This window comes from Gallus gallus, chromosome 21 (genome assembly GCF_016699485.2).
Source record: "Gallus gallus isolate bGalGal1 chromosome 21, bGalGal1.mat.broiler.GRCg7b, whole genome shotgun sequence".
Lineage (NCBI taxonomy): Eukaryota > Metazoa > Chordata > Aves > Galliformes > Phasianidae > Gallus > Gallus gallus.
Window position 1 is genome coordinate 3,374,919 of NC_052552.1, and position 19,054 is coordinate 3,393,972.

The 19,054-nt window shown below is 45.2% G+C and overlaps 1 protein-coding gene across 2 annotated transcripts in view; it reads left to right on the forward strand.

Moving 5' to 3' along the window:
- Window positions 1-19,054, forward strand: part of SLC25A33 (solute carrier family 25 member 33) — a 53,830-nt gene that overhangs the window by 15,229 nt on the left and 19,547 nt on the right. Inside the window, exons 3-4 of one of the 2 annotated variants that reach the window (XM_046903268.1) lie at window positions 1,262-1,352; window positions 14,786-14,920. The gene's annotated coding sequence lies outside the window, so the exon portion shown is untranslated. Of the gene's footprint in view, window positions 1-1,261; window positions 1,353-14,468; window positions 14,649-14,785; window positions 14,921-19,054 lie in introns of those variants that run through there. The other variant, XM_025142570.3, reaches the window with a different exon arrangement.

Consider the following 19,054-nt stretch of genomic DNA (forward strand, 5'->3'; position numbering starts at 1 on the left):
TGATCTGTGCCATACAGATGGTTGTATCAGATAAAGGCAACAGTATCTTCTGGCCTTCATGTGTATAAGTACAGATGGGTTGTAGCTTGACTGGGACTCTCTGAGATGTTTGCAACTGCTTAGAGTTTCACAGTGGTGGAAAATGGACACATTGAACACAGTGAATTCATTCTCCCTCCTACCAGATGATAGTTTTGTGCAAACTCAGAAGCAGTTGCTGATTTAGGATGAGGGGATATTCCCAAATATATCTGGCTCATTAGATATAGATGTTACATGTTCTGGGGCTGTAAGATGGGATTTCAGTTTTAGACAGTATGTAAAATGTTATCCAAGCTGGTGAATTTAAGGACTTCACCAGCATTTTTTAACCTGAAATCCATAAATCCATTATTTATTTCTGAGGCACCTGCCAAATGAGCTCAGAAGAAAATATAACAGTTAGGAGGATTACTTTCACTTGTCAGGTGGCAGTACATCTGCTGGGAAATTTTTAGGGCATCCATGAAGCAAAAATAGTTGAAATGACAGATCTGTTTATTCATTGATGTATTCATTTTAAGCAATTGCTGTGTAATAAGCAAGTAAAAAAATCTCCCATCTTTTTTTTCTCCTTATCTTTCCTTCTCTTTCTTTCTCCAGTAATTGAGTATAACTAGAAGAAATATCTCTGTTTGTTTGTCTGTCTATCCCATCACAAAAGATTGAACCACACTGAGGTGTTTCATGCTCACATTCAAGTGGTAAAAGTCTGTCTTGATTCCCTGCTCTTTCAGAGAGTGCAGTGGCCTTTTTAAGTTAGACAGGAGTTACGCTGTACAGCGTTTAGCCAGCCTAGAGGGTCAACCAGGCTTTAGCTTGCTGCTTCCTAAGGGTATGGGCCAGTGAGTTTTCACATGGGCCTGGCCAGTGTTGGCACAGAGTATATTTACAGCTGGTGCCCTGATGTGATGTGTGATCCTCTCTTCTGTCATTCATCCATCACATAACAGCCCCACAATATGCCAAGAGTGGGGCCTCGGCCTCCACATAAAACCCAGAAGAGGAAAGGAGTTCATGCAGCCTCCCTTGCACAGGTACAGGCAATTTGGCTGTAAGGGTTCACTGTCCTTTAGGCAAAATACATGTCACCACTCACATGCTGCATGGGGAAAGCACTGATTTTACTTGAAGCCCTGTCTTCAGTAGCAGAGGTTACTGCTACAGCTGTATCGGTTTGGCTTTAACAGGAAGCTAATGCCTGTTTATTCTTCCTTTCCAGCTTGATCTTTCAGCGTTTCCCTGACCCGTGCCTCAGTCTGCATTGCCAGCCCCAGCACAACCTCAGCTTGGATCTGTCCATGCTAGTGAAGGTGAGTCTGTGATGTTTCGGGCCTCTTGCACTCAATGGTGCATTGAAGCACATCAGGAAAGGATAAGATCAGGTATTTCCTTTGGGCTGAGTGCCCAGTAGCTTTGGAGCAGGGGGAGGGTTTCCAAGGCCCCTTCAGAAAGCGGGGCTAGTGCTGCTCTGGCATGGTAGGAGGAGAGAGTTCTTCTGCCAAGTCCCCTCTGGACCCCTGATCAAACACATTGGGGCACCTTCTTTGTGCTAGCAGATGAAAATGCTCCTCTCATGAACTTGGGTACCCACTGCCAAGTTTAGATACAGTCTAGACACAGTAGTTTATTTATAACCTTGGCACATGACGTGACAGGCAGTGGGGTATAAACAGCATTCAAACACGATGAGAAGTGGTGTTATTTATACATCGGGGTGCTGAATGTAGGGCACCGCAGCCCCAAGGGCAGAGGTCACAGCTGACTGGAGATAGGAAGCTGCCTGAATGGTGGGAGTGGGGCTTTTGAGAATTTGACATAATCATTAAGATCACTGTCAAATCCTATACTTTTGCTTCAGCAAGACACAGACCAACCACAACTTGCTAATAATTTTGAGCTGCAATAGGTTTTTCCCAAAGAATAAATCCTGTTTCTATAAGAGACAAAAGGGTGAGGAGGTAGTAAATGGCTCAGCCATTGCTTGAGATTTAGGCGAATCTCTGTTCAGTCACAACAGCAAAAATGTCCATATTCAGTAGGTAATATTGACAAGGATACTCTACTGACAGTTTGACTCTGTCCAATGGATTGAATAGCAGCAGCTTTCTCACAAGTCTAAGAACTGATTAATTCGTGACAGTAGCAGAAGTCAGCATCTGTATCACATCTTGAATATGAGAGAACATAAGTACAGTGAACCTGTAGGCTGCTCAGGCTGTGAGGGAATAAGGCATTACTGGACATACAGTCTTAGGAGCTCTTGCAATTAATTCAATTTTATGTCACATATATCCAGTCAAGTGAGGTTTAAGTGACGTTGCCCTGAGTTGGTCTCAGATCTAGTTGAGAAGAGAGAAGAATGACAGAATGACTCGTTTCAGAATTTTAGCCTCATAATGGATAAAAATGGATTGAATGGAAGGTTACTATCTATGAACCTCGTTCATCTCTTAGGCTGAAATGGGGTGGAAGCACAATGTGTAGTTATTTGCCCAGGAGTCTGAGTTTTCAGTCAGCTCTCTGACTTCCTGTGGAACCCGCACCCTGTGAGCAAGCTCACAAGGTGATTTTAATTCCATCTTGGCCTCGATGCAGGAATCAGATAGAGGTTTAACCCCTTATACATCTCATCAGACGGTAGCTTTCAGGCACGTTGTGTAGTGTGGCTCAGTCATGTCTCAAGCCTCTCAGGACATGGAGACCCTGTGAGACAGGCTGCCTGAGCAAGCCAGACAAAGTGACAGGATCAATCAGTGACAACAAGATGAAGGAAGTCCACATGTCAAGTCTTCCTCGGGTTTTGCCCTGCAGGAAAGGAGTGTCACATCAAGAGCTGGACATGACTGCTTTTTCCTCCCTTTTCTTCATTTTGTTACAAAGAGATTTTGGTTACTGCCTCTAGGTGGGAAGAACCAGTTCTACAGGTGATGGTGGGGAAGCAGAAGGGAAAGAGTAAGATTGCATTCATGTGGCAATAAATAAATATCCAACTGTATCCTTTTTGTGACTTGCATGTCATGAGACACCTCAACCTTCCATCCTGGAAAGAAACTTCACAGTCATAATTGGCCTTAATAATAGCTTGCGCACAGTACTTTCCCCTGAAAATCCCACCCACTGGGCAAACATCTGTCAAGTCCTACAATCTTCTGCCCTCAGTGCAGACGTGTCACTGTCACTCATAGATGAAGATGGATTATTCAAGTGGAAAGTATATTGCCCAAATGTTAACTCAACCTGCAAGTCAGAAAAAGATCAAAGAACTGAATCCTTTGGTGCTTTCGCTACCAAAATGTCCTTTCTCCCCAGCAGGATTTGAAGGAGGCTATTTTTCTGTCCCACGAGATTAATCTTGCTTGATTTCTCGCTAGCTTTAAACTTGGGCCTCTAATTCTCTGCAGTTCAACACTTCGATAAAGTGGGGGAAAAACACCTCCTACTTAAAGTTGCAGTTTTTATGTCAGCTTTGCAGAGGTCTAAAGTGAGAGGCCATCCTCCATTGTATGCAGTAAGAGGAAGTTCAGCAAGAGAAAATTTTCCCATGTTGCAAAAACATGCCAGCTCCCCGCACTGAGTCTGATTTCACCCTGCTATGCTCCCCAGTGCACTCTGCTTTTCAGTGTCTGCTGCCTTCCTAGTAATGTGAAGGGAGGTCTCAGCAGAGATTGTGTCCTGCAGCATTTCGTCTTTGGAGGGAGAGTGGCAGACAACACAGTCCAGGAGCACTTGCAGATCTTGGGAGCTTCGTGGTGGGAAGCCTCTTTATCAGCAATCAGCACTATGATTTGTCAGAATAGCATGGCCCCTCTCCTGCTCATCTGACCTGTGAGAAATGATGTCAGCCCAGGAAACTGAACTGGATTTAGACAAAGAAGTAGGTAGTGCAGCAAGCCACAGCGTGCCTCAGTGGGCCAAATCCCACATCTGAGAGCCATAAATGCAACAGTGAGGGGGAAGTGTCAGCGTGAGAGTGCTGAATCATCTCATCCCAGAATAAGTCTCTGAGAGGTCACCTAGTTCACTCTCCTACACAAAGAGGGGAACAACTACCTCAACATCCTTCCTGGCAGCTTGTTCACTGCACCTTTCAAGCTGCAAAGAACCAAGAACTCTCCCTCTGTTGACAAATATATGCACTTTCTTGGGCTGCTATTGAGCACATTGGGCAAACATCTTCTGAATGTCCCTGTGCTACACCTTAACTGTGTGCTGTGTGGGCAAATGTGGCTCCCAACAGAGAGGACAGGACTACTAATTAGTCCCTTAGAAGTCCCTGACAGAGTATTGGAAACAGTTAACCTTTTACAAACCTTAGAAAGGCAAAGCAAGTGTGCACCCATAACGGGGAGCACTGCTGCTCCTTGTCTTAATGCTATATCACATCTACCTGGCATCTTGCGTGGATCCAAACAAAGCCAACTTGTACTTTGCCATAGCAAAGGGATTCCCATGCTGCTGCAACTGCCTGTCTATGGCAATGGAGTTGCTTAGGCATGAGAGATCATGAGGTTGTTTGGCTATCATCAATAGGAAATAAGAGCAGATTCTGTCCCTGACATGACGCATAGAGAAGGTTGTGGAAAATTTAATTTACTTTTCAGCTCCAGCAGTTGAGTTTTCTGACAGCTTTTCTGGCTCCTTTTGTGTTGTTGAGCTGCGAAAGTTCCAGAGATCTTGACTCAATGCTTCTCTTGCTTTTGGGAGGGAGGAGGAAAAGACAAAAACATGCATGAGAAATCTCCCCTTTCATGAAAAACTGCAGCAAATACTGGTACTTTTCTTCCCCTACTGTGCATGTGCCCACAGAGCTTGCATGACTGCTCTGAGAATAGTCTTAAAAAGCAAAGAAAAATATGAAGCAAACTTGGTTGCCATTGTGCTGTCAAATATCACTCAGCTCTTCCATAATTCCCATTCATGGAGTTAAACATTCCCTCATAGCAAAAATCCCAGCAGGGGGACGGTAAAAGAAATTGAGTAACAGTTTAAAAAAGATGTATTTTGGAACCCCACCGTCATCTCACGGTATTCAAAACTTGAAGAATTCCCAGGGATTACTTTGCCAGTGCCTGACTGAGAACAAGCATCCAAGCAGTAATTATTTCTGGTGGGGAAAGATTTCCATCCATTCAGTACAAAAGGCCTCACCTTGGATTCCTGTGTAGTTTTCTCCAAAATAGCTGAGAGGAGCTTTTCATACACAGAAGGTGTGAGATCTGGCATGTCTCAGATGTGATCTGTTGCAGAGGTGTTACCACACTTAAAATTGCAGATCTCAGTGTGGCCGGGTGGCAAATCTTGATATTATGTGGCTATCCTGTGGCCTTGCCTCCTCTGTAGGATGCCAGGGAGGAATGTTTTGAGTTACTCAGGGACTGATCCCTCACTTACTGGTGTGGGGTGCAGGGAAGGAGGAGTAGAAGAGGAAAGAAAAGTTATTTGGTGTGCTGGAAGTGCACAGCCAGCACATAACTGAACTGCAACAGCACACATAGGCAGGAAGCATCTCTGCAGACACCAGTTAAAGTGTGAGCTACAGTGCAACTACTGCCACAGAGATTACAAAAAACAAAAAGTCTCTGTATATTTATGAGCATGGAAGAATTGATACTGCTAAAATGACTATGGTTTCCCTGTTTTGTTCTTGTTCCCTGCCCCCTATTCCATCAGTGACCACCAACACCAGGGGCACAACACCTAAGAGCCTCCTGCATGCTACTGCTTGTAACCTGGCTTTCCTCATGCATTAAGACAGAAAGCCGTCCCCATCACTTCAAGTCCTCATTTTGCTCATGGTGTACAAAGAAACATGCAAATGTTTTTATTTTCTGATAGCAGGTTGAGCCTGTGACACTGCAAGAAGTGTTTTGACTTGGAAGCTGAGCACATTTGATACGAAGGCTATTGCAGGGACAACAGGCTTGATGCTGTCTGGTTTATGCAGAGTATGTTCTGATGCCTCTGGTTCCAGTGAGTGAGCTGTCTGTGTTAGCAGTGAAGGATTGCTGAGTACCTCCTGCAGCTTTTATTCCAGCTTCTTTAACCCTTTGCATGGACTGGAAGGCTCTGTGTTTGAGTTCATCCATCTCAATTCAAGCTGTAGCTCTGAAGGTTAATGTATGTACTGCAGGATTATGGCTGGTGCATGTCAGATGACACGTACTTTCTAAAGGATTCATCATGGAGGCTGCCTCTGCAGGTAGTGGAGTGCTGAGAGCTGGAATGGGTTCGCCTCATCGACTTGTATGTGTTTGAGGAAACTGAAGGGTGTGGGGTGTGCTGTGGGTTTTGTGTCAGGCGCTGTGTGCTGAATGAGGTGCCTGCCCAGGAATCTGGCTGGGAATGTTTCTCCTCCAAGCTCTCCAATATTTTGGGATGTCCTGGGGAGGCTGCAGAGCTCATTTCCTCTGCGCCTGGCACTAAGTCTGCTTCCCAGCTCTCCAGCAGCCACGCGAAGCTGCAGGGAGGCCATGAGGTGAGGCATGTTTGAGCTGTTACCTGGGCAACAGCTAAACATTGACTTCAAATAATAATTGTAAAATAACTTAACGTCGGGGCGATGAGGCAGGGGAGAGGGGGCTGCCACTGCCCATTGTCCCGGGGAGCCCCATAAAATCCTCTGTGAAAACCTACTTGTACAAGCCAAATTGGCTGGAGCTCAATGTGTGCTCAGAGCTCTTGACAAACTACACCCAGACAGAGGCACCATGGTACCCTGATCCTTTCGGATGGCCTTCCGCAGCATCACACCCAGCCACCTGCTCCTGACTGCCACTTCTCTGTATTGTCTGTGGCTTTTACCAGGCTCTGGATGGCTCCACAAAATACATACAGGAGTAAAACTGCACACAGACTGTTCCCCAAGTATTCTGGAGGCAGTAGAGCCTCTGAGCACTCTGCTTCCAGTCTCTGAACTGAAATCTGAGTCCCTTGTACCCAAGAGCTTTGCAAAGCTTTAGTCAGTGGCAGGTTAATTTTTGAGTTCATCCTTGAAATGAACAGCAAAAGAAACAGAAAGAGCTGGGGTAGGTTGCAAGTATCCCATATTGGTTCGTTGCTGTGGTTGGGTATGTAGGTATGAATGCTGGTAGGTAGGAACAGAGTACAACCTTCTGCATGGAAGTAGCCTTGGTACTACCAAGCATGGCTCTGTCATGTCTTGCAAAAGTTTAACTTGACGGGGAAGCAGAAGGCTGACTCTGGATTTTTAGATGCTGGACAAATGGGAGGGAGAAAAGAGCAACAGTCTGTGGAGGAGTGGCTGCCTCTCTTCCTTATTTTCTGTGCCTGTGCTCCAGGTAAAGAGAAACAGAAATTTTCTGCAGCTCTGCCCTTCCTGCCCAGCTGGTAATTGTGGTGAGTGTTAGCACAGTTCATCAGATGCACAGGATACAGCAGGTACTGCTGGGACCACTGCTGCTGTTTTCTCTGCCTGTCTGAACTGTGTTAGTTGAAGGTGTTATATACAAGCCAAACAGCAAATCTGAGGCAGATGTCATCACTGGGCATCCAGGTCCCTGACTAGGTCTTAAGGCACAAGAGCATTATCATGATGAATTAAGTTCTTCTGCAATGTGTACAGAGTCACATAAACTTGTTCCTAAGCACTCAGCCTTTCTGTATCACAGGCATGTTGCAGCACAGGACTTTGTGTTTTCTTGCTGCTCCTAGATTTACTGGAAAATGACTTGGCCAAGGTAGATTGTATAATACACAGTATTAAAATTACCGGCACTGTTCTTTCTCTATGGTAAAGCTGGCTGTGGTGAAATGGAGACTTGCTTCCAGACAGATGGAGATGTAGCATTAGGTAGTCATGGGAGGGATTGGATTGTTTTTGACAAGCAGCATGATGTCAACTTTCTTTCACTCCCCTTTGGGTGGGATATATCAACAGGCTGCCATTTGTCTCAAATACAGTGACTAATTTCTTTTTAAAACCCACTTATGCTGCTGCCCCTTCCCAGTTAACTCATTCTCATCCTTTGCCTTTTGTCATGGTTTCAGTCAAAGACAACAAAGAAGTATGAACTATATCAAATAATGGCATTTGCTGCGGGGTAACGTTTTGCCAATGGGTGTGTTCTCACAACAGCCAACGTACCCTAAGATCAGACACTGGCTGACACTGCAGTCAGCCAATTGCCAGCTCCTCCCACACATCTCTTCCCATCTATAATATAGGAATAATTATCCTTCTTTTATATAATTCATCCCCTTAGGCTGTGAACGATGTACATCAATGAGCTGGGCACCCAAAGGGTACCCAGCACTGTGAGATTAAAACTGCATTGGCAACCTGTGAGTCAGAAGAAAAGTTATCACAACTGGGGGGGCAGATTGAGCCCATCCAGCATTTCCGTTATGGATTCTTGGCCAGCATGTTAGAAAACAGTGTGGGCTGAAGGACCACATCTGGAGATGACAGGCGTGAGTTCCAAGAAGAGGCTAGAGAACTCCCCGGTTTGCCAACAGGTCCATGTGCAGAATCCATTTATGGCAAGGTCTAAAATTAGCAAATGTGTAAGTGGTTCTGAGGGGAAACACCAGCAGGTTGTTACTTGCTAAGCCAACAAAAGCTGGGCATTAGGATGGCAGTTAGCACAGTGCAGTGGACAGATGGTTTGGTCTGGATAGCCATGCCCAAGCCGGAATGACACCCAGCAGCACCAAGAGAAGTGGAAAATACAAAATCCATTGCACAGCGAGATGCTAAAGTACATTCCCTCCATCTGCGCCCAGCCTTGAACTGTATTTGCCTGAGTGGCTCTTACAGACACACAAAGTCAAGACCAGGTCTGCTGCATGCCAAACTGCCGTGGTAACATAATCCAGCACTCCTCCCAAAAGGGCTGGAACTGAAGTCTGACGCAGCCCAAGGCTGATGGTGTATCTCACCAGCAGGTTGGAGAAGATGAGTATCAGCTGGTGTGACTCCCCACCCAGTGAGGCAGAGGACACTGGGATAAACCCACCCCAGATCTCTGACTCTGAACAAGATGTTCTGGGCTTGTACTACCATATTAAAAAAAAACCAAAAAACAAAAAAACCCCTTTCTGTGTAAGTCAGGCAGGTGTTTTCACTCTTCTCTGTTTGGATGACTCCTGGAATTACACTAGGTCAGTGTTTGTAATGAGGAGTGCTTGGGGTGGAGGTAGGAAGAGAGGAATGAAGCCTAGCTGATCTTGGAAGTTAATTGCTGCCTGTAACTTCTGTTGATAAGAAGGAAAGCCTCCCTTAAAGACTGTGCTTGCAATGGCAGCATTGCAACTCCTTGAGCATGTCAGAGTGTACTGGGCCTCTATGGAAAATGGGATTCTTGAGCTGCACATCTCTTGGGGAGTTTCTTTGTAATGGCAAAACTACAATAGCTGAAAGTGCTGGAATTGAAGCGTTAGCATCTTTGTTTATAAAACTTTTCTAAAAGTAATTAATAGCATATATACAGAGCTTTGAGCGGTCAGGTTCTGTTGAAGCATTAGAGACTTACTATTCAGAAAAGCAACTTAAATAGGTCAGTTCCAGGGCAGAAGTAAATGTTCTGTTGCTCTGCAGAAAACCTCAGTGGCAGCTGCATCAACCAGGGAGTGAACGTCTGCAAAGAGCTGCGAGCACACTGAGCAAAGGAGTGCTTTGTGGAAGACCCTGACTAAGCCCCAGTTTGTTCTGTAGGCAGCTGTCTGTAGTGCTCTTCCACGCCATTGCAGTAAGGACATATTTGAATGCCTGGGGGCCTTGCTGCGGCTGCAGTGCTCCAGTTACCAGGGGTTTACCCGGTGGTTAGGAAGTTCCAGCTCTTCTGCCCAAAGGCCTTTTCCCTCACTGGGCAAAGGCATCTGAGGATGCTGATAGGAGAGAGGTCCCTAAGCGGGAGGAATTAGAGAAATGCAGATGGCAGAGAGAAGTTGGATTCCTCTATGTTTTGATTACTCACCAGAAGAGAATGCTGTGCTGTAGGCATAGAGACAAGGTATAAATGGGAAGTGTGTAGAGAAGGGGGGAGCCTCTCCCACCAAGAATATGTGCTTTGTACCCTATACTTCTCTGCTTTTCAGCCGGCCAGTAAAATGAAAAACATGTGAGGGGTGGAGCAGGAGGGCAGGGATTTATGGGTTGTTTTATAGGAGATGATATAAAATGCTTTTACTTCAAGTTCTCTATTGTGTTCATTTCCTCTCTCCTTCCCTTGCTTTTCTCTTAACCACATGCAGGACAGAGCTTGATCCAGGCTGTCTGCAGCCACAGCATAAATCTGCCTACAGAACCCCTGTGGTCCATGGCAGTCCACCCCTTCTATGTCATTTATTGTGGCTTATTGGCAAAGAGAAATGGAGCCAGGTGATGTCTTTGTGCTGTGGGCACTTCAGTCTGTGATGGCTCACCAGCTCTTCCAATGTCTGTGCAGGAGTGTGGAGTTGTAGTAATGGTATACATCATTAAAATTCAAAAGCTCCAAAGTCTTGCATGCACCGCACACAACAGTGCAACTTCTGACTGACGGTGAGCAGAGTCCCATCTCACAGAGGGTCCCATAGTCAGTGAAGATTAACAGGTTGCCTGTGCGAATATCACTACATGGAGGTGATGTGACTGAGGTAGCTCATTACAGCAGTGACACCAACGGAGCCCTTCAGCATCAGAAAAAAGGAAAAAAACTTAGCTTTGAAAACTCATTGACATGTGCATTCTTCTTGGATTTGGTCTCAGGAAAAATCCTGAGATATTTCAGGGCATTGCAGCTTATTCTGGAGTTGGAAGGGGGATTTCTGGAAGGATCTGGTGATCAGCAGTGTCAGATTTATGGGAAAAGACGCAAGGCTGATAAAGCTATAACAATAGGACACCCAATCTTTGTGGGATTTATTGCTATACCCTAAGATCTGTATTGGCTCATTGCTCTTGTATCCAGATTGTTACATTACAGAGCATATTTAAATGAAAACCTTCATCCACTGAATAATAATAAAAATGCAGGAAAACATATGTTTGAATCGTAGCTCTCATTTCTATAAAACTTAATCCTAATCCTGGGCTATTAGTCCAAGGAAGAGGTAAAGGAAGGAGCCCTGGAATTACTCAAGGAACCCTGCACCGTAAGGCTTGGAAAATGCTTGTTTGCAAATTTGTTGCTTAATTCTGGAGTGAAGACAGCAAAAATCAAGAGACAGGAAAGGTTGGAAAGGATCAATTAAAGCTAAGCTAATGATAATAAAAAAGCATATGTGGAAGGTAATAAATCTGATGGGATGGGCAGCCATTTTGCTAGGCACTTTGCTGATGTTAGCTAATAAAACAGCAGAGTGTTTGGTAACTGAGGTCATCTCCTCTGTGCATTCCACCCTTACTTATATTATTTTTTCCTCTTAAACCTTTTTATTTCTAAGGAAAAGATTCAATCAAGTGATGATGTGCAAATTCTGGGATGATATTGCTGAGATGAAGCATATTTTATTGCATTCTTACAAATATTTTGTTAGTTAAATTGCAGAGAAGCACGAGCATGGGGAAAAAAAAAAAGGATATGTAGATCACTGTCATATTGGAAAATTTCCCCACCTTGTGTCTGCTGTAATTCCATGTAGAGAACAGAGAGAGCATGTAGGTGATGCAGTCTATCACAATGATACTATGACCTATTAAGTCACATATTTAGCTGTATTTAACTTAATTGTAGAGTGCCAGGTTTGATAACAATTGCTTTGTATTTGGGTTGGACAAAAAGGATAAAATCCAAAGAGAAGGAAAGAGATGAAAATAGATGGAGTGAAAAGGATGATGAAGGGTTTATTTGAAGGTAGTCGCTGTCCTCAGGGAGGCAGGACAATCTGCCTCCAGCAAATTCCGTAGAGGGCTTGATCTTTACCCTCTAAACTCAGCCCTCAGTTCCATGAAAGTTCAAGGGCATTTGGTTTTGCTGCTGATCTGCTGCTTGCAGATTCACTCCATGGAAGCACCTTAAGGCTTCAGGGCTTGAGAATAGACTGGACTAGGACACTGGAACCTTAGTGGCTTAATATGAGTCCACCTTAAACAATTTAATTTGAGTAGGGAGATAAAGGGAGAGATGTTGCCTGGAAGATGCTGTGCATGGTTAGCGACTCTCACACTTTGCTGTGCTGGAGCTGGAAAGTTCCTCTCAGATTGGCGTGTTGCCCTGGGAGGGTGGGAATCACTGAATTAGAACCCTGTACCTTTTAATTCTCCCTCCCAGCCCACTCCCCATTCATGAGATGTTTGATTGCTTAGCTCACTGCTGAATGGAGTCCAGGTAGCTCCTCAGTGGTTCAGCTGCTTGTCCTGGAGCCCTGGATCACAGGCTGTCCTCCCATATGTTTCCTATTAGGCCTAGTCTTGCCTGCAGAGAAACTGGCTATGGGGATGAAGGGAAGCGGGCTTTTGGAGAGGGATGATGTTCCTCTTTTCCTTTGCTCTCCATGTCATTTCCCCAGAATTCAGGATTCCTTCTGCCTTTATTTGGCTCTGTTGGTTAAGTTTGCACTGAACCACCATGGGTGCAGGAACTCTGCTCACCCACTGCGTTCCTGTAAAGCTTGTTCTTGGGAAAAGGCTCTCATGGTCTCCTGGTATTCCTCACAGGCCTCTAGGAATTTCATTTGGCCTTTAAATGGAAAATTACTGAGGTGCTATGGGTTTTCCTCACCCACACCGTAAGCATAGCTGCAAGACCCCAGGGATTCCCTTATGCTGGTGGCAGACGTGGAGGTGTTCCTCCCACAGTCAGTGGCTGGCACTCTCATTCAGCACTGAGCCAGGTGGTACACAAGAAGTCTTTTCACAGTGTCCCACTTAACCCAGGATTCTCCCAGCCCTCAGTCACTCATTCCAACCAATTAAACCTCCTATTCTTCCAGAGAGAGAAAACAAAAGACTGTAAATTCTTGGCTTCAGTGGCATCCTCTTACCACAAGCTCCTAAATCCAGTTCCATGTTATGTGGAAAAAAATGATTTTCTTTTGTCATTTTTAATTTTACCCAGTTTCTCATTCTCTTGAATGCTCTCCTTGTTCCTGTGCTGACAGTCTGTCGCTCCTGGTGTTGGGTCAGCTCTGCAGTGGTTGCATGACAGTATTTAAAATGGTAGCAGCTGCTTGAAGTCTGTCTGTCCTCAGGGTTCTGAAAGTGGAACTAAGTCTGTCTTAGCAATGACAAGATGTTTAGGAATAGCAGCCAAGACTTGCAGCAGCCCAGGCTTCTCTGTAGTGTCTGAGCACCGCTGACTGGGAGATACGCATGTTACAACAGACTGCTGACCTTTGGGCAAGCCAGTCTGTGCCCTGGCCTCATCCCTGCTTGCTCATTTTGTGCTGGCTGCCTTTGTGTTTTAGCTTTCCCCACATAACGCAAGAGCAACAATTGCACGATACAACACGTAGAAGTAATTCAAATTGTTTGTATACACTTAGGGCCTCCAGGATGCTACTTAAATCACTCAGAAGACTCTTAACACAGTTTTGATGACAGAATGAATAGCAAGGTGAAATGTCTCCTCATTGTGTTTATAAAAATACTTGTCCTGTGTGCTTTGCCTTGGGCTTGGATACTCTTTTAGACACACGCTTCTCCCAAAGCACCCCTCAAAGTATGAGCAATGACCTCAGCCATTCCTAGGGCAGCTGAGTGCTATTACTGTCTTCATCACCACCAGAGGTATTTCTTTGATGGCGCTCCTGGCAGGGATGCACTTTGGAAAAGAGCAGAGTTTCAGATATGTATCTGCCTTGTGATAGACACCCACTTACTGCACCTTTCCAGATTCCTTTCACCAGGTGCTCTGACTGCTTTAAGTTCAGACATTTAGTATCTTCAGGGAAGAAACATAATTCCTTGTGATCTTGCTCATCTGTGTTGCTGGCTTTAAACTGAATGCCAGAAAATAGCTAAATTGCAGGCATCTATCTGTTGTGTTTGACTTTTTTAGCAGTGTTTCAGCAGGCTGAGGACTTGAGACAAAACTGTTATAGAAATGTCTGACCCAGCTCCAGCTGCAGTCAGTGGAAAAAGAGTAACTGACTTCAGTGGGAGCTGGATTAGAACCTAAAACAGTGAGTGCAGTGGTGCTGCGGTGTCTTTCATCTCAAAGCTGCTGGGTGGAATCCAGACTAGGCTGGTAATGGTTGGGAAGCTGCCAGGTGCTAATGATGTGGAACAAGTTGGTGAGTCCTTGCTCCAGTTTGTAGGAAGCCACCAGACAAAACAAGTCCCGTGAACAGCCAGCTCAACCCTTTCCTGATTGGGTTTGTGCTATACTGGCAAAAGAGTACTTCAGGAACTTACCCTGATGTGGCTCCTGTGGTGTCTGATTTGCTGAGGCCACAGTGCTTCTGTGCACATTTATCGTCATGAAATTCCCTAGAAATATTCTGCATGCTATAAAAACAGCGTCTGGAACACAGTGCTTTCCCAAATCTGGCCCACTCGCCGACTTTGATACAGTCATAACATAACCACAAAACCGGTCTTCCTCCTTGCTTTCCCTGCATGTCGTTGCAGCTCCTGGAGTGAATACCTGCACTCTGCAGCGCTCTTTATTTCAGCTCCCATAGGTGAAGGGCTCTGTGTGATGAAAGAGCAGACGCCTCTTAAGGTGCCAAGAACTCAAATTCAGCAAACTGCTGAACCAAGAAAGAGAGTGACTTTCTAACAGTATCCCAGCGGCATGTGAAGTGGTGTGAGAGATTGGATGACCTGCACATAACAAGTAAATATTTCTCCTGTTTTCAGAGCTATTCTGGAAAATGATGACAAGGAAGGAAAGCCAGCCCACTCACTTGAGGCAAGCAGATACAAGCCAACATACCTCTTCATTCCACCTGGAAAAGGAAAATGAGAGTAAAGGTGATGGCAGCCAAAAAGCAGGTAATATTTTTGCTGTCCAGCTTAAACCAGTGAAGTGCTCAAACAGTGTTGATGGCTTTATTTTCCTGAGCTTTAGAAAAAGTTATTGCCACCTATGCTTTTTAGAAATCATTTCTCCTTTGAGATGTGTTTCATGGACAGGAACAGGAGCCATAAGACAGGGTATTTTCGAAGTGTCCAGAGAGGATGATAGTCAAATATAGGCAAAATGAGTTGCAGGCAGAGAAAATGCACAGGATCTGGTGAAGACCAATCTTGCGTGCTTAGTACCTCACTGCCCTAAGGTGGTTTTGCTTGTAATTTTGGTCTTACAGTGCTCTCTGCTGGGGAACGAGAGGTAGAGGAAAGCACAGCTGCAAATATTTAGTCTAGAAGGCAGACAGAGATCTCAGGCTAAGGAATGATGTGCAAATTTAGCTTATATATTTATCCAGGAAATTTTTACAACGTCCTCTGGCCCACTGGTATAAACATGAATTAACAGTTCTCCAGGAATGTTTCTAGCCAATGCAGAAACATATGACAAAAATGTTTGGAGCCTTTAACCATGTTCAGTAAAGCAGCTGTTACGTTGGGTGACAGCGGTCTCCGGGCAAACAAGCTTCTCTTACACCTTTGTGCATATTCAGGTTGCTAGGTCAAGGCACCTAGCTGGGTCTGTGTGTAACAAACTCCTCACTGAGCTTGACAACACAATTAGATTAGTCTTTTCTACCACTTTGCTGCTGGCAGTGGTAAATAGGGTAAGCAGTAAATTTTATAATGATAATTTGCCACCTAGTGGAATACTGTGCAATAGCATAAGTTGTTGCTCACCCGAGCTAGCAAAGAACCTGCTAAACTCAGATGAAATAATATTTTACCACCTTAATTTGTCATTTTCTGAAGCTGATAATGGTTTCCTGGGAAAAAAAAAAAAAGGTGCTCTAAAATGGTACTTCATGGCTCTGTGAATATATCTGCACTATTAAAAATGCCTCTACTGTAGACATGCCATCATGAGAAAATACATAATTTTAATCAAAATGCTGGATCAACCAGTATGACCTTAGAGGGGAGACACTGATCTCTACTGTCTGGTGACGGCATCAGGGCCCAAGAGAGCAGCATGGAGCTGCATCAAGGGAGGGTCAGGCTGGGTGCTAGGAAAAGGTTCCTCACCAGAGGGTGGTCAGGCATGGAACAGGCTCCCCAGGGCAGTGGTCATGGCCTCAAGCTGATGGAGCTCAAGAAGCATTTGGACAATGCCCTGAGACGTAGGGATTAATTTTTAGGTAGTCCTCTGTGAAACTGGAAGCTGAACTTGATCCATGTGAGTCCCTTCCAACTTAGGATAATCTGCAATTCTCTATTACTACAGAGTCCTTGCATTTAGTTAGTAATCTTCAGTGCTGTCCATAAATAGCCTTGCTTCTAACTGCTTTACTGACATAAAAACTCAATATTTGGTAACATATTCCTAATGGTTCTTAGTGGGGATAAACTTGGAATACATGGTATCATACTCTACAGTAAATAGAGAACTAAGCAGAAAGGGTTAACCTAGCAGCAATGTTAACCTAGGCTAACCAACTCACATTCAGTTCCACTGCTCCTGTGGGCTGCAGGAGTCAGACATCCCTTAAATTGCTTCCACAGAGCAATCACAAGAGCTCAAGTACCAAACCTCAAGGTCTGCTGCATGTAAGAGCTGAATGTTTTAAAAAGTTCTTATAGGCCTGATAAATCTCACACAGAAGGTGGACAGGGAGATGATGCGCTGCTGGCTTCCCTTATGTATATTTTCTGTAGTTGATTCTTATAACATTTGTAAGATGTCTTAGGATGCAGAGCATACTTTGGACCAAAGGCTATAAACAGTATAAGGTTTGCTCACCTTTGTCTGTCCTACCTTAGCCTGACTCACACAGAAACAAAGGAAATGGAAATCTGTCCCTGCAGCTTTAATATTGGGAGGTACAGCCCGATCTGCCTCCTGCATACGTAACCCCACGACGCCAGTCAGTGAACCGACTCGAAATGGCTGTGTTTAAAAACAGCTCAGCTCTGGACATATCCTTCCCCAGGTCTCAGGGCACAGGCAGCCCTGCTAGAAGTCCTTGTCCAGGCAGTTTTCTGGGAAGCTGTTCGATGAGTGGCTGTCTTGAGCCTACGCCTCCCTCACACCTCCCTGTGTGGGCTGCTGCCCAAGAGAAAGAGCTCTGGCTCTTCCCTCCTATCTGGCAGCTGCTCTTGCTCTTGTTTGGCCCTTTGCCTTGCAGACAAGCCCACTGCCCAGTTACCAAGTGACATTTGCATAGCGTGCACAGCATAAGGGCAGGGAAAGAGGAAAGGATCAGGAATAGCAACAGAAGAAAACAAGCTGAGGGAAAGGGCACCCATCGCACGCGCACATTCTTCAGGATCAGATTCTCCCACTTCTCTGTGCCTGTAAAACAGCTGACCAGACCTCTCATACGCCCCATTCACTGTTGTTCACAAACACTGATTTCCCTCTCCTTCCTCTTTGCCCCCTATGTCAAACAGATTTTCTTCTGTCCCTCAGGTCTGGCTTCCTGTTTCCATGCTGTAAACCTGCTCAGGCTTAACCAACCCATTTGATCTAGGAGCTGTTTTCCCAAGTTTGCTGGTGGGTTGGAAATAACCTCCTGCCACATCACAGCTCTCCACAGATGGGTGTTTGTGCACATGTGCACACTGTGAGAAGGGCTGCTTTGTTTCTGTGGGACTGGAAGCATAAAATTGCGGCTTTAAACTGGTTTTGATGTGGGGGGAGCTTTTCTTGGTTGGGCATGTGGGGAAATGGTTGGCCAAGTTGTGTCCATGTGTATGCATGTGTGAGTGCTCTGTGTGCGTGAATATGAGAGGCCAGTGCTCTCACAATTGTGCCTTTTACATTTATGGATACATGTAAAGAAAATACATCTCAATGTGTATATATCATAGAATCACAGAATGGCCTGGATTGAAAAGGACCACAGTGATCACCTAGTTTCAACCCCCCTGCTATGTGCAGGGTCGCCAGCCACCAGACCAGGCTGCCCAGAGCCTGGTCTTGAATGCCTCCAGGAATGGGGCATCCACAATATATGTGTGCTTATGTGACTCCTTAGCTATTTGCATGTGAATATGCACCACTTCTATTTGGTAGGAAGCCTTAGAAAATAAGTACACAGAGACAGTTCTGGCGGCACTGATGTTTTCAGATGCCATGGATGTGTGGTCTTAATGCCTACCTGCATGCTTCTGTCACTGTGATAAGGTCACTGGTTTTATTGGCTGGGAAAAGGCACTTCAGACGACGTGGGCCTCCGAATATCACGTGGCAGCTGAGTGAATACCTCCAGCAAACAAAAGAGAGATGTTAATAGAGTCATCTGCCTCCTGATAACCCTGCAAAGGTTGCCAACTCTCTTCTGAATCATCTCCTTACCAGATTCTTCTATTCTTAGATTAATTCGCATGATCCGTTGGGATTATACTTTAAAGAAAGCTCCTCGCTTATCTCACCCTTTGACAGGCCCGGCTCCCTTGAAATACTCATAGCTAGCAAATCCATGTCGCTGTCTGGACCTCTGGTCTGTGATCTGCATTATCACAAAGAGTAGCTTTGTAGGACCTTGATGACAGCTTGGGATCCCTGGGATTCCAGGTTGTGTGGGGGCCAGATATCCCAAGCAGTGACTTGGCTTCAGGTGCTTAATGCTGTGTTCATTCCTTAGTCTCAGCAAACCCTGCTGACAGCCCTATTCTATTGCAGTACACCATCACCCTTCAGCCACCACACAAGATCTGAGAGGTAGATGTTCTTTATAGCACCTCGGTGTTCATCACCGTCACCTCATGAAGACACAGAAAGGTCTGAGGGGCTGTTTTTGGAGGCTGGGGTTCCTCCCCAAAAGCTCTGCCCTCAGTGTGCACTGAGGTACTGCTCCATCTCTTGGTTTTAAGCCACTGTATTTTCCTCCGAGTTGGAAAGCCTGAGCTGAGCACTGAGGATGTGCACACGGGGACTTTGGACTGGCTGGAAGTTCAGCTTGTGCCAAGCCGGAGGTGTGAAGTTCATGTCTGCATGTCAGTTCCAGTTAGGCTGTGTGTTCGGCTCGTTGTCACGGATAATAGAACATTTGTGCG